General features: G+C 39.9%; 1 protein-coding gene across 4 annotated transcripts in view; it reads right to left on the reverse strand.

The window, feature by feature from the left end:
* Positions 1–14768, reverse strand: part of KHDRBS3 (KH RNA binding domain containing, signal transduction associated 3) — a 182933-nt gene that overhangs the window by 113952 nt on the left and 54213 nt on the right. The window lies entirely within an intron of this gene.

The following is a 14768-nucleotide window of genomic DNA, read 5'->3' on the forward strand; positions in this document are numbered from 1 at the left end:
GCGGTCATTTCATAAACAACTAAGCCTCAATCAAGGACATGTCACTGTCTCCATTAAAACGTTTCCCTTAATTGGGTGCTCACCAAAAAGTTGATTAGTCTAACAAAGGGATGCTTTATCGACCTCTAACTCAACACTAAAACTGAACCTGTAACCTCTGCCAACGTAGCAGCAGCAAATACGTTATTCTTCCCAGCAAATGGCACTACCGTCCATGCAGCAACTCAAGCCAGAAACCTGACACTCATTCCATGAGGGCAGTGACGAGGCCTTTTGCAGTCACTGATCCAACACCTGTGCGGCGAGGGCATTCAGTCAATGTCCAGTGAATCAATGAATCATATCCTAACAATGTTACCGCCTAAGTCTCTCTTAAACCTGCCTATTTTCCTGCAGCCTCACCACAACCACTAGCCCAGCCATCACCATCTCTCACCTCGCCCACTGCAGAATTCCCTCTCTGTATCCACTTCTAACTCCTTGGATCAGCAGAGAGGTCTTAACCCAAAGGTGACCTTGTTATATCTGTGTTTCAAACAGGACTGTCCAACTCCCCTCCGAGCAAGTCCTCATGCCCTGGAACTGCTGTGCAAGGCCCTCTCCAGCACAGCTCCTGCTCACCTCCCCAGCCTCACTCTCCTGCTTTTGACTTTAGCCATTCTGGACTCATTTCAGCTTCTCAAAATTACCGTGTTCCAAGAACTACCCATTTCAGCTCAGATGTAGAGCTTGTAAAGAACGTCACTCTCACCCTTAAAACAGGAAGAAAACGGAACAGAATACAAACTAATGCTGAAGTGCCAAGGCAAACACTAACCACACAACTGGAGAGAGTACAGACACCTGCGGGGAGAGATAAGACTCAAGCATCTGCTTCTCTGGACGGGGGACGAGCATGAGAGCAGAGAAGACCAAAAGCCCCAGAATTAAGAGAGTTGATACCTTCTCAAAGGTTTTTCCTGCAGGAACTCACCACCACCACCACCCCCCGCAACCCCCAAGTGCTCACAGGGAAGATCAGGGAAGAATCCTGAGACCACTTGCCCTGGCTAGTGGAGGAGAGGAAAACAGCCTCTACTGAAATCTACTCAGAGCCATATCCCCTATCTCCCCTCCTAAACAAAGGCCTTAATCTGCAGGAGGAAGGGCAACAAAACCCACTTTGCTTTGTTTCTTAAAATATTGACAAAATCAACAAAACATGTACTGAGATCAGTGCCCAGCCCTCAGGAAGTGTTACTCTCGCTACAACTCTGGTGAAGTGCAAACATGTTCTAGGCGCTGGGTGGAGAACAGAAACAAGCAATGGCCGCATCCTTCCTGAGCCCCATCTGCTCACAGAAGAGGCGGATGACAAACAAGAGAAACAGAAGCATAAGACACAATGTCTGTTAATTACTGCTAAGCGTCTATTGAGGCGGGCAGAAGGCAACTACAGAGAGCATGGGTAACCTTGGAGGGCTGAGCAACGTCACACCAGGCTGGCCTGTGGTGCTCAGCTCGGCTGCGTCCTATGCAAGGATCTGGAAACAGAGACTTTCCAGCACTGTGAATAGCAAGTGCAAAAAAAGCCCCCAGGCACTAAGGACCTTCTGTGAAATAAGAAGCTGGCCAGCCGGCTGGAGCAGAGCAACTAGGGTGGGGAAGTAAGAGGCAGAGCCATCCATCCAGGCTAAGCGCTTGGACCTAATTTGGAGTCTAAGATGGTTTCAGTTTTTCTTTGTAAAGAACAAACGCAACACAGCCAGCCCTTTCCTGAGCTCAGCAGAGTTTGACAGGCCTGGGGCTGCTCTGCTCCTCCAGGCACCTCCTCGACTCTCTCAGCCCCCTCACTCCCTCTCCTCCTGCCTTCTCTTTTCCCACTTACCAAACTATGGTTTAAGACATTTCCTTTCAGGTTGTACTCCTTGGAAGAGGAAATGTGTTTTGTTCAACTCTGAAATCTTCTCCATATCTTCACCCCGGTCTTCAGTCTTTTTTTTTTTTTTTTTTTAAAGAAATTCACGTTCTTTTATTTATTTATTTATTTATTTATTTATGACTGTGTTGAGTCTTCGTTTCTGTACGAGGGCTTTCTCTAGTCTCTAGTTGCGGCAAGTGGGGACCACTCTTCATCGCGGTGCGCGGGCCTCTCACCATCGCGGCCTCTCTTATTGTGGAGCACAGGCTCCAGACGCGCAGGCTCAGCAATTGTGGCTCACGGGCCCAGTTGCTCCGTGGCATGTGGGATCTTCCCAGACCAGGGCTCAAACCCGTGTCCCCTGCATTGGCAGGCAGACTCTCAACCACTGCACCACCAGGGAAACCCCGGTCTTCAGTCTTAATACATATAGTAATACTCAAAAAAAGAAAACTTGTACTGGATCAACAAAAGCAAAAGAACAGGTTAATAAATTCTGGGTCCAGGAACCTTGTCTTCTGCCTATCGTTGCTTTATTTTAGAAAGGCCAAGACTGTATCAGCAGTAACATAAAATCAAAACACTCTGTGGCACAAAAGGAAAGGAATTTCAAAACATAAAGTCCTCTCAATGGTAGAGTCCCTCCTGCTCACTATGGCAAAAATGCTCAAAAGCGCTACGGTATCTTTCCTGACCATAACATAAACTACTTAACGCTCCTTTTACATTAGTTATTTTTCTTAAATGCACTTCACTATTTCATCGACAGATAGTCTGGGATAAATCTCATATGTGCTAAAAGCAGCTTCCTTTGGTCCATTACAGTCCCTTCTCCCCCTCATCATCCTCCCACCTGACCCTAAAACCCCAGTCTGCGGCCGACATTCACACAGCCGCACCTGCCTTGCTAAGTAGAAAATGAGGGACTAGGTTATGCTTCAATGACATCTTGGGCATCTAGTGTTGCGTAACAAACTAACCCAAAATGTAATGGCCTTGAACAACCACCGTTTTATTTATTTGCTCACAGTTCAGCAATCTGAGCCCTGGGGGGAGTTCTATGTGGCAACAGCCAGACCAACTGCGGCTGGAGGACCCACTTCCAAGACGGCTTATTCCCATGTCTCTTAAGTTGGTGGTGGCTGTCAGATGGGGACCTCAGTTCTTATTGGTTTGATTCTCCTCCACCTGGGTATCCCAAGCTTCCACCTCCCACAGTGGCCTCGGGGTGATAGGACCTTTGCAAGGTATATGTCTTCCAAGGTCAGAAAAGTAGAAGCTGTCAGGCTTCCTTAAAGCTCCAGCCTGGTAGTTCACATCTTGTCAGTTAAAGGGAGCTGCAGGGTCAGGACAGACTCAAGGGAAGAGCACGATACAGGGCATGAACGCAGGGAATGGCCACTGGGGGGCGCACGGCCACAGACAAAAAACGACAAAGCAGTCATTTATCAAAAAGTTTTAAGAGCCTCAAACATCATGGTCTTTTCTAGGCCTAGCAATCACCTGCCTGCCTTCCCTTACTTAAGAGGGGATGGAGGTGGCACTCTCTGAGGGCAGAGACCCTGACTGAGCCCCCTGAGCACCTCAGCCACAGACGAGAGCAGCACTAGCTCCCAACAGGCAAAAGCAGCATTTCATGCGCTGGAAGCGAATGATGAGTGCCGACCAAAGTTAATGTCCGAAATGTACCAATCACTACCTAAGATTTAATTAAAACGAACCCTAAAATATACCACACAGGCACAGATGGAAGGAGGCATATTTTGGGTATATGGTCCTAACTGTCCAACATCTTGTAATTGAGCGTCGTATAAAATCTACATGTTTATTAAAAATGATTAAAAAGGCATCTGACAAAGACTAAAATAAGGAGATACTGTAATAGATAAACAATGTAATTCATTTCTATAGAGGAAGGTCTGAAGTAGGATGTGAGAAATGAGAGGATATAAAGAAATAAAAAAAAACTTTGTTTGGATACAGTATGTCTCAAGTTTAATGAAGAGCTAATAAATTGTGAGAAAGGAAGGCGGTGAGAGGAAGCAGGTCCGGTGCAGTCCATGGCGACTAAGTGTTCCCCACAGACTATCACGTCCAATGTTCCAGATCTTAAGTTAGGCAGCCAAGAAGGATCCCTGGCCCCTGCACTATCGTTTACATGCACATAAAATGGATGTGAGTGTGTGTGCATATATATATGTGTATACATTTATTTATTTAAAAATTCTACACCTGATCTACCATTGGGTAATAATATTTCGATCCTTACTTAGGTCAAGAGATTCATCATTAACGATACTGGATGTAGAAAAACAGTCCCAATTTGAAAAGACTGTTCTTCTTACGCCCATCTGGACGGGAGCTGCTCTTCCCCTGTCCTGGTGCTGAGCCTGCACTGGGCACGGGGACGGAGCGGCTCTGCCGTCTTCCTGCTCATTTCGACTGCATCTACAGTGGCCCTGAAGTCGCAGTCTCTTTTGCAACAATCTTTGTCCACTGAAAAAGGTAAGTTAACTAAAACTAGTAGATGCAATCCAAGAATCCATACCGAGGCACATATACAGCTATCTGCCCCAATTACTGAAAGCAAGTGAGTGATTAAAACTTGGTGGGAGGGCTTCCCTGGTGGCGCAGTGATTGAGAATCTGCCTGCCAATGCAGGGGACACGGGTTCGAGCCCTGGTCTGGGAGGATCCCACATGCCGCGGAGCAACTAGGCCCGTGAGCCACAACTACTGAGCCTGCGCGTCTGGAGCCTGTGTTCCACAACAAGAGAGGCCACAATAGTGAGAGGCCCGTGCACCGCGATGAAGAGTGGCCCCCGCTTGCCGCAACTAGAGAAAGCCCTAGCATAGAAACGAAGACCCAACATAGCAATCAGTCAATCAATCAATAAATAAATCTTTAAAAAAAAAAAAAAAAAAAACTTGGTGGGAGCTTCTGCCTCGGAGAATCCCCTCTTCTACTCCAGCATCCTATCTCACTGTGCACACAACTGTCCCGCACTCACACGTGCCAGGTAATAGTACTAGCGTTAACCTGTGTAATAAATATTAATAAAGCTTAATCTCTTGAACAGGACAATGGGCCCTGGAGCCAGATTTCTGGGGTTCAAATGCCTGTTACTGTGTAATAACATTTAGCAAGTTACTTAACGTCTCTGTTTTTTAGTTTTTCATAAGTGAACAGGAAATAATCATTCCTTCCTCCTAAAACTGTAAAGATTAACACGTGAAAAGTTAACACATGTAAGGCCATTAGAACAGTGCCTGAGATGCAGAAACCATACGCTACATACATACATTACAAAATTAGCATGTTCTTCTAGCACCCAAATGTAAGGTTGGACATAACATCCCTCTTTGGAAAACGTCACCCCATATTCTCTTTCTAGACCTTACCGGAGAGAAAGAATTAAACTGTCAGGAAACACATTTGGTTCATCATCTCCACATTCACCTAATTCCTGCCCAACTGCAAGAATGAAAAGAAAATAAACGAGGTTTGTTTTACCTATCTTCTTCTCTTGAAAGGAAAAGACCAGATCACTACTTTCACTAGCTTTACGAGCCATTTTAGGTTTCAGTAATTTAACCACTAACACAATGATTAATTAAATAAATCCACCTTTTAGTTGGTATTCAGAATACTGATCTCATTTGAATTAAGCCAATGTCATAGATGCAAAACTCCAAACAGTAGTAAACCTAACAACAGACTTGGGACCATGGCATTCATATGAAGTGGAGCAGCCTCTTCGGTAACAGAACACTTGTTTCTTAGGATAGTTAGTAATTGAGTCAAGCTCTGGATTACTGACAATAATTTCCACGATTCTGATAATCACCTCTAACGAGAACAATCACTTTTACACTTTTACATGGGAACTTCAATTTCTAAGGAATAAAAGTCACTCCAACTTGTGTTTAAATCAATCATTCCTAAATGTTGAGGACTCAAAAAAAAAAAAAAAGGTAAGATCTTTTATAATGCAGAATATTTCCTACTATATATTCTACTTGTTTATTTGTATCTGTCACAAATCTTTCAGGGCTCCCTAGGCCATATAAAAATCTAATGCGCAAGTACAGCACTGAAGGCTTTCCACACTAGTCATCACCATTCCAAGGACTGCTACAAATTACCATTCCCCATAATTAAATCATTCTGGCCCAAGAGTTACTCTGTCTTTCCCCCTGATCTCTGCTTGTTAACATCCTGAATTTATACTTAAGGACTACGTTTAATTCCACCTGTAATTATTTCTCCAGAAATAACTCTCCCTCACTCTTTTAAAATCTTGAAGTGTCCATCTACCTCTCCTATGTTAGTTCAGGCTTTACCCTATATTATTTAGTAAAATTTACTCTGTTTCTCCTGTTAGACTGTAAATCCCTGGAGAGTAATTAGGATCCATATTTTATTCATCATCCTTCCTGCATAATGATTTCTCAATACATACTTGTGAAACTAAAGTTTATTTTGCCCCAAACCAAATGGCATTAGTCAACATAGTTTTTATTGATTTTCTTTGTTGCAGAAATTATTGCAACATATTAGAGCTATATAAATACTATTATTTAAATTTATTAATTTGTCAACCACAAATCACTAAGCATTATTGGTAGTGGTTGAGATTATTTGGTATTGCTCCACTGACTGTAATTTTAACACAGTATCTACTTCTAAATGGTAAACAACGCTACTTATTTAGACATCAGCAACCCTGAAAATCAATCAAGTAAAGTACACAAGTAACTTCTTCAGGAGATGACATGGGCAAGATCACACACACACTGACACACCATCTGAAATCATCTACTTTATGTACTTTTTAATCTCTGTATGCTCAAAGCTGGATTATAATCTTTGGGCGGGGGTGGGGGACTGGTAGACAGCAAAACAAATAAAACAAGCAATGTAGCCCATATATACTTAAGTTTAATCCAGAAAATCCCAGACTGCAATAGTCTGGCTTCAAGTGTGGAGAATGGGATGGAGGATTTGAAACTGGATAAGAGGCTATTACAAAAGACCGGGTGATGGATGATAGTGGTCTAAAGTAAGGAGTGGCAGTGGAATGCAGAGACAGAAATAGATGTGAATTACTTTAGAAGTAGAAGTAATAAAATGTATATGTCATTGTACTTCAAGAATGGAGGGGGAGAGGTAAATGAAGGAGAAATTAGTAGACAAAAATGATATGCTAATTTTAGGCATGGGCTCTTAGATACAGGGGCTGTCTGTCATTCACTAAAATAGGAGCACAGGGAAAGGTCCAGGTTTGCCAAGAAGAGGTATGAAGTTCACTTATGGACACATCAAATATAAGAAGTCTGCAGGATATCCAAGTGGAGGTGGTCCAGTAGGTGTTCAGCCTGATGAGATGGAGGGGGAGAGGGGGAGAGGGGGAGAGGGAAAGAGGGGGAGAGGGAGAGAGGGAGAGAAAGGGAGGGAGGGGGAGAGGGAGAGGGGGGAGGGAGGGAGGGAGGGGGGAGAGAAGGAGAGAAAAGAGAAAAAGAGAGAAAAGAGAAAGGGAGGGAGGGAGGGAAGGGGGGAGAGAGAGAGAGGAAGAAAGAGAGAAAGAAAGAAAGGAAAGAAAGAAAGAAAAGGAGAGAGAGAGGAAGGAAGGAAGGAAGGAAGGGAGGGAGGGAGGGAGGGAGGGAAAGGAAGATGTGACACATCTGGTGTCAGAAAGCTAGTAAATGGCAGAGCTAGTAGGCATAACAAAGAGGGGCTGACTTCTAAACCTGACTGCTTTCCCCTCTGTAACTGTCTCAGTATCAATGTATATACTAAGTGCCCTCTGTTTCATGTAACTGTGTGTCAATTACTTGTTTTGATAAAAGTTCATAATTTGGGCCATTTAATGAATTTCTGCCATTTTACTCCACTGCGGGGGGGTGGGGTGGGGGGTGGAGGTGAGGTGGGTGGAATCCTAGAAGAGAGGGGTTAAGCTTTGTTCATATTTCCTGTGTCCAACAGTACAGCTGTGCAATTTTCAGGTGATTCAACTGGGAGGTCTTCATGGGGCCCAGAGCCAAAATAAGTAGTCCAATAATATTTAACACATCTAAGCCAGTAATATATTGCTAAGCACTAAAGTTGTTTTACCTTTTGGCTCAGCAATACACTTAAGAGATCGATCCTCCATCACCTCTCAAAAATAAGCAGTGATGTAATAAAAGATTTACACAGAACAATATTCATCACAGACTTCAATTTCTTAATGTACTGCACTGTGACCAAAGTACATATAATGGTAGCATTTCTACTCTTTAAAATGTAACGAGATTTTGGGGGACCTATATATAACCAAATTTTGTAATTACTCATTTGACTCAATAAAATAGTAATAGTAATAACAATAACCCCCCCCCCCAAAAAAACGTGAGTAAATTCTTTCACAAGCCTCTTAATATACACATTGCTGTTTCTGAAGTCCACTTAACAACTTTAAGTTCAAGGGCTGCTTTCCGGGTCAATAATTAAGCATTTTAAAAGAGAAGAAGGGAGAAGTCACAGCATAAGATTTGAAATTCCTTCACAATGTTTTTTGAACGCTATCATATTCACAAATACCAACTTAACTTTCTAATTCTCATGACATAGGGGCGTGTATCACAAGATCTCAAGGGCCCAGAGAAGACCTCTGAGAAAAGAACAAAAGTAGCCTCGAAGAGGCTCATCTCTACTTACAGCTGCACTTTCCTCCCGCTCCCACAGTAAGACACGGGTTGTCAAGGTCGGAGAGGGCTGGCCTGGAAGGGGACTTGTGCTCAGTGAAGCAATGGACTGCGGGCCAAGACATTTTCCTAAGGCTCTGTGTTCCAGAGTGGCCTTTCTGCTTCCCCAGAGGGTCCAAGATGTAATGAATACTAGGAGGGACACTGATCATGACTTGTCATAAATACATGTGTCTTTAAGTGATGATTTTTATTATCAGGCTTTCTCGACACCAACAAGTTTCAAAATCCCCCCTAGACAGCACTGTGGATTTCGGTAATGGCACATAAGGACTAACAAACAAGTGCATTATCACTTTACTTCTACAGGTAAACTATCAACTGGACGCCAAAAATAAAAAGGATTTTCACATGAATCCTCTTGAAAAAACATTATTTGCCTCCAAAAATTAATTAGGAGTCACAGAAAAGGCAACTTTTAACATACCGATATGACTGTCAAATATTTACCATTCTAGGAAAATTTTGATAGCCATGATGATTTCTATGGAATAGGCTTCCTTCCACCCAGTAGTAAATTCGTGGGTTTTTAATTGTCTGCAATTCACTACAGGGGAAAAATGCAAGCCAACTTTAAAAAGAAAGCTTCTCGAGCTTTAATTCAAACTCCAGAGGAAACATGTTTCATAAATACTTCGTTCTTCTCTCTCAAAGACTCTTAACCAAAGAACTTCTGTGAGACAGCAAATATATCAAATTTAAAATATGCACATAATAGGAAAATATTTAATGTAAGAACCCATATTGCCTAATATAAAGTTACTGAAAATAATATGTAAGCATTAGAATGCTTAGAGATTAGACAATTACCAAATTATGAAAATTAATAAATCTAATTTAAACCTGTAGAATCTAACTCAGTACACTAAATCTTAAAAACCATAATCATAGTACACAGGTATCTCCTAAGTTAACAATCTCGGGCACTTTTTTTCCCCCAAAATGGGAATCTTTTTTTTTTTATCCTAATTCTAAAAGTGACACCAAGTTATTATTAAAACATTAAAGTACAGAAACATGTAAAGTAGAAAAGAGCACATGATCCTACCCTCCAGAAAATAACTGTTAGTAAGATTCAAGTTAGTTTTTCTTAAAATAAATGTTCAACTAGGGTTTTATCTGTCCTACATGTTGCTTTTCCTTCTTTTATTTAACAGTATAATAAAGACAATCTTACCATAGCAGTAGAGCATGTATGCATAATGATATATAGAGATATAATTCAATTTCATATGACAACTGACTTTTTAAAATGGTGCATAAGCCTTCTTTTACCCTAGCATGACTTTACATGTGGCATTCCATTTCCTGAAATAGTTTCCGATAATTAAACACGTGGAGAAACCCACCTCATACTCCAAAGCAGCTCAAAGGTCACTTCCTGTTCTAACCTCACAGCCCCCCTTGGCCAACCCTACCTTATATAAGTAGAGTGATAAAGGATCAGCCCCCATTCACTGCTCCCTTATCACTTTATTTATAAATCCTCAATAAAAACCTGCACATCTTATTGAAATTAACCTGCTTAGCCAAGTACAATGGCTGGTAGTTTCTCAAATGCCCTCTACCCTGTATCCCCCTGCCATGGCTACCCTTCCATCTCACCCTGTCTTACTTCTGACCCCTACCCAGCCAGCTCCTTCAGAGCCTTAGGGAAGATTTCTCTGACACTGTCAGCGTGATCCTCTGTCTTTCTAGAGCACCCCAACATTGAATTTCTCACACTGTATTATACGAAATTAAGTTATTCATCTGTATTCCCCACAAAACGGAGAGCTTCTTGTGACAAAAGAACATGCCTTAATCAGTTTTGTTTTCCAGGCACAATTCCTGGCTCAGAGAAGACCCTCAATAAATGTTAGTATATGAATGGATAGAGGGGATCAATGATGAACGAAACAGTGAATTAAAAAAAAAAAAAATCAATGTAAAATCTAAACCACAAGGCATTTAAGGTCCTCACAGACAGGGTGCCTTGTTGCAATGTTGATTTGGCACTTAGGTTAACTCTGTTACATCGAGTCACTGCCCAGAACCAAGGGTTAGGGTTTACCCACAGGGAAACTTTGGAGGACAATTTCTATAGCTTAAAGTCTTTTAAAAAAACAATCATGAAACAGTGTTTATTTGCATTTCACACTTTACAAGCTCGCGCGTATGCTCAAGAGAGCAAATATATTTTGGGTTTGAATACTTAGAGACTCATGTTCAGTGTTTTACCATTGAAAGAGTGCTGAAATGGTTCATTAAGAGAAATTACTCAATTAATGGAAATCATTTTATTAGTTGGAGTTTCACAAACAGTGCTTCTCTCTTGCCCCAGAAGCTGAAAGTGTACAATAGCCTCAATTCCACACCAAGCTGCCTCTGCCCATTGCTATTCCAGAGCGGCGAGTACTGCCAGCTTCCTCCATCTCAGCCTATTAACAGACACCAGCATGAAAGCTTTTTCTTAGAACTGATGAGAGTCCTATGTTAGCCTTTACACAAGGCTGGCTTGAAACTCAAATGCTCAATTTGCTAAGCAGAAATATCCTTTTCAGCATTCTGAAAGCAGATTTCTAAGCAGCCTACTTCAGACGTTATAAGGACTTGACGTGGACTCCACTCTCTGTGAGACACAGAAATTATAATTCGTCTTCCCCTACTCTCATCAAAGCTGACACTGAAAAACAACATTTGAGGTTTTATTTCATATACTTAACTCATACACAACAGAGTATTAACTTCAGATTAACCATCTACCAGACTATGAACTCTTTAAAGTTGGGGATGGTGTCTGTGCATCTTTCTACCTACTGCATATTGAGCAATATAGAGCATATCAAGCCTGGTGAATCAATTTATGAAAGTCTCCATAATCCATGCTGTGTTTAGTAATTAGTATGTCTATAAAATGTTCATAACAGTTTTCTGTTTACTAAAATGTATTATATATCTTCAGCTTTGAAAGTATGGCTGAGTAAGTTCCTAACAGGATGACTGTCTCTAGGTAAACAACTACAAACTCTCAAAACGCTGAACAAAATACAAAAAGCAACCATCTAAAGCCTCCGCAGAATGCTCAAAAACAAGGAGGTTTTACAAGGGAGTCAAGACTTGGAAGAAGGGAATGGCTGGGTGAATTCACTGATTGTAGAGCTTTTATTAGCTGCATAGCAGAGTTTGAGGCAACCATAGTGCTGAAATGTGTGGGAGGAATACTAGAAATGAGAGTTAGACCTCAGGAGCCCCAAATTTTGTATATAAAATCTGTCAATCGTGTATGCCAAAAATAAATGCAAAAGTCAAACTGAGAAGTAAACTGAGATCTGCACTCCTATCCGACAGAGTCTGTGTCTGAATCCAAAAATAACAACACCCCTCAAAGAAACATAACAGAATCCAATTTCCACAATATAACACTCATAATGTCCAGTATACAATCCAAAATTACTCAACATATAAAAAATAGGAAAAATATGACATTATCAAGATAAAAGAGTATCAATTCACATCAAATCTAAGATGACTAAGATTTTAGAATTAGAGACTTTAAAGCACCTATTTTAACTGTGCTCAATTAACAATATAACACCTGCAATAAATGGAAAATCCCAGCAAAGAAAAAAACATGTTTCCAAATACATATGTTTATATATGAATCACATATAAATTCTGAAACAGATAAGTACAATACCTGATATAAAAATTTTATCTGATAGGCTTACCAAAAAAATAAAGATAACATAGGAAAGAGTCAATGAGTTTAAGATACAGCAACAGGAATGATCCAAACTGAAGAAGAGGGGAAAAAAACTAATAACAAAAGTGAACAGAGTCACAGGAATCTTTTCGAGAATATCAACAGGTTGAAAGTACCTGTAATTAGAGTCTCAAAGGGCGGGGAGTGAAAGGATCAGAAAAAGTATTTAAAGAAGCAATACCTGAAATATTATGATGAAATGGACAAATCCTTTGAAAAACACAAAACAATTTTCACAAAAGATGAAACAGAAAATCTGATTAGTGCCTTGTCAATTAAAGACACTGAAGAACTTACATTTGATTCATATATAAATATATGTATTTGAAAAGAGTTTTTCACCACCAAATTCCAGGCCCCAGATAGCTTGCTTCACTAGTGAATTCTATCTAATAATAAAGAAAACAACAGCACCAAACTGACATACATTCTTTGGGGGGTGGGGGGGAGGGGAGGGAAAGAACATTTCTATATGTGTGTGTGTGTGTGTGTGTGTGTGTGTGTGTGTGTGTGTGTGTGTATAAATTATAGGCCACTATCACTCATGAATACAGATGCATTTGAATCCAACAATGTATAAAAAGGATAATACATCATTAAGTAGGGTTTAACGCAAGAATGCAAAACTGGTTTAATTTAGCCAAATCAATCAATAAAATTCACTATATTAACAGTATAAAGGAGAAACATCCTGTGTTCATTTCAATAGATGCAGAAAAGGTATTCAACAAAATTCATCACCCAGTCAGGATCAAATCTCTCAGCAAAACTAAACTAGAAGAAAACTTCCTCTACCAGATACAGGTCATCTACAAAAAAACCTCACAGCTGTTACCATGCTTAATGGTAAAATACTGAATGTTTTCCACATTGCCTGAGAACAAGAGAAAACTGCCTAACATCACCACTTTTATTCAAGCATTATACTAGAGATCCTAACCAATACAATAATAAGATAATAAAAAGCATAAAAATTGGGAAGAAAGAAGTAAACTGTTTATGCAGATGATATGATTATGTACATAGCATTTCTAAGGAATCTATAAAACAACTTACTAGAACAAGTGAATTTATTAGCAAGGTAGCAGAATACAAGGTTTATACTAGAGGCAAAAAAATTGGAAAATAAGATTTCAAAATATTTTACAAGAGTGTTCAAGAAACATGAAACACTTACGAATAAGTTCAACAAAAGACAAGACCTTTACCCTAAAAAGTACAAAACACTACTGATAGAAATTAAAAATCTAAATGGAAAGATATATCATGTTCAAGGAAGGGAAGACTTAATATTGTTAAGATGTCAGAACTCCCTAAACTGATCAACAGATTCAATGCAACTGCAATCATAATCCTAGCAGAATGTTTTGTGAAAATAAAACAATAAATTTATATAGAATTGCAAAGGATCTATATGCAAGCAATCCTGAAAAAGGGCAAAGTTGAAGGGACTACATTACCTAACTTCATGTCTTACTATAAAAAGCAACAGTAATGAAGATGGTATGGTACTGGCATAATGATCCATAAATAGATCAATGAAGCAAAATAGAAAGTACAGAAATAGACCCTCACTTAACATAGTCATCCAATTTCCAACAAAGATGCCAACACAATCCGTGGGAGGAAAATATCTTTCAACAAATGGTACTGAAAAAACTGGATATCCATATGAAGAAAAAATGAATTTTGACTGTCTTTCTCACACCATAACAAAAACTAATTTGAGATGTATCATAGACGTAAAATTAAAAGCTATAATGCTAAAGCTTTTAGGGGAAACACAGGAGACTGTCTTTATAACTTATAAAGGACTCTAACATTTCCTTGAGGTTGGCAAAGATTTCTTAGTTGACAGAAGGTAAAATCATAAAGGAAAAACTTGATACATTAGACGTCATCAAAATTTAAAACTTCTGCTTATCACAAAACTCTGTTAAGAAAATAATAGGCAAGCCACAGACTGAGTCAAATATTCACAAAACGTATATCCAACAAAAGATCTGTAGCCAGGATATATAAAAAAAGCTCCTACAACTCAATGATAAGAAGACATACAGCCCACTCAGGGAGCGGCAAAAGATCTAAAAAGAGACTTCAAAATTGAAGATATATAAATGGTCAATAAGTGCATGAAAAAGTACACAAAATCACTAATCAACAGGGAAATGCAAATTAACACCACAAGAAAATACCAATACCCTATCAGAATGGCTGAAATTAAAGAGACTGACAACATCAAATATGGATTTAGATACGGAGCAACCACAACTTTGCATGCACTGTTCTAGAAACGTCACAAATGCAACCACTTTGGGAAAAAAATTATGGCAATTTATTATAAAACTAAATACACAGCAATTTAAACCCTAAGTAT

This window comes from Balaenoptera acutorostrata, chromosome 17, assembly GCF_949987535.1.
Source record: "Balaenoptera acutorostrata chromosome 17, mBalAcu1.1, whole genome shotgun sequence".
Classification (NCBI taxonomy): Eukaryota; Metazoa; Chordata; class Mammalia; order Artiodactyla; family Balaenopteridae; genus Balaenoptera; species Balaenoptera acutorostrata.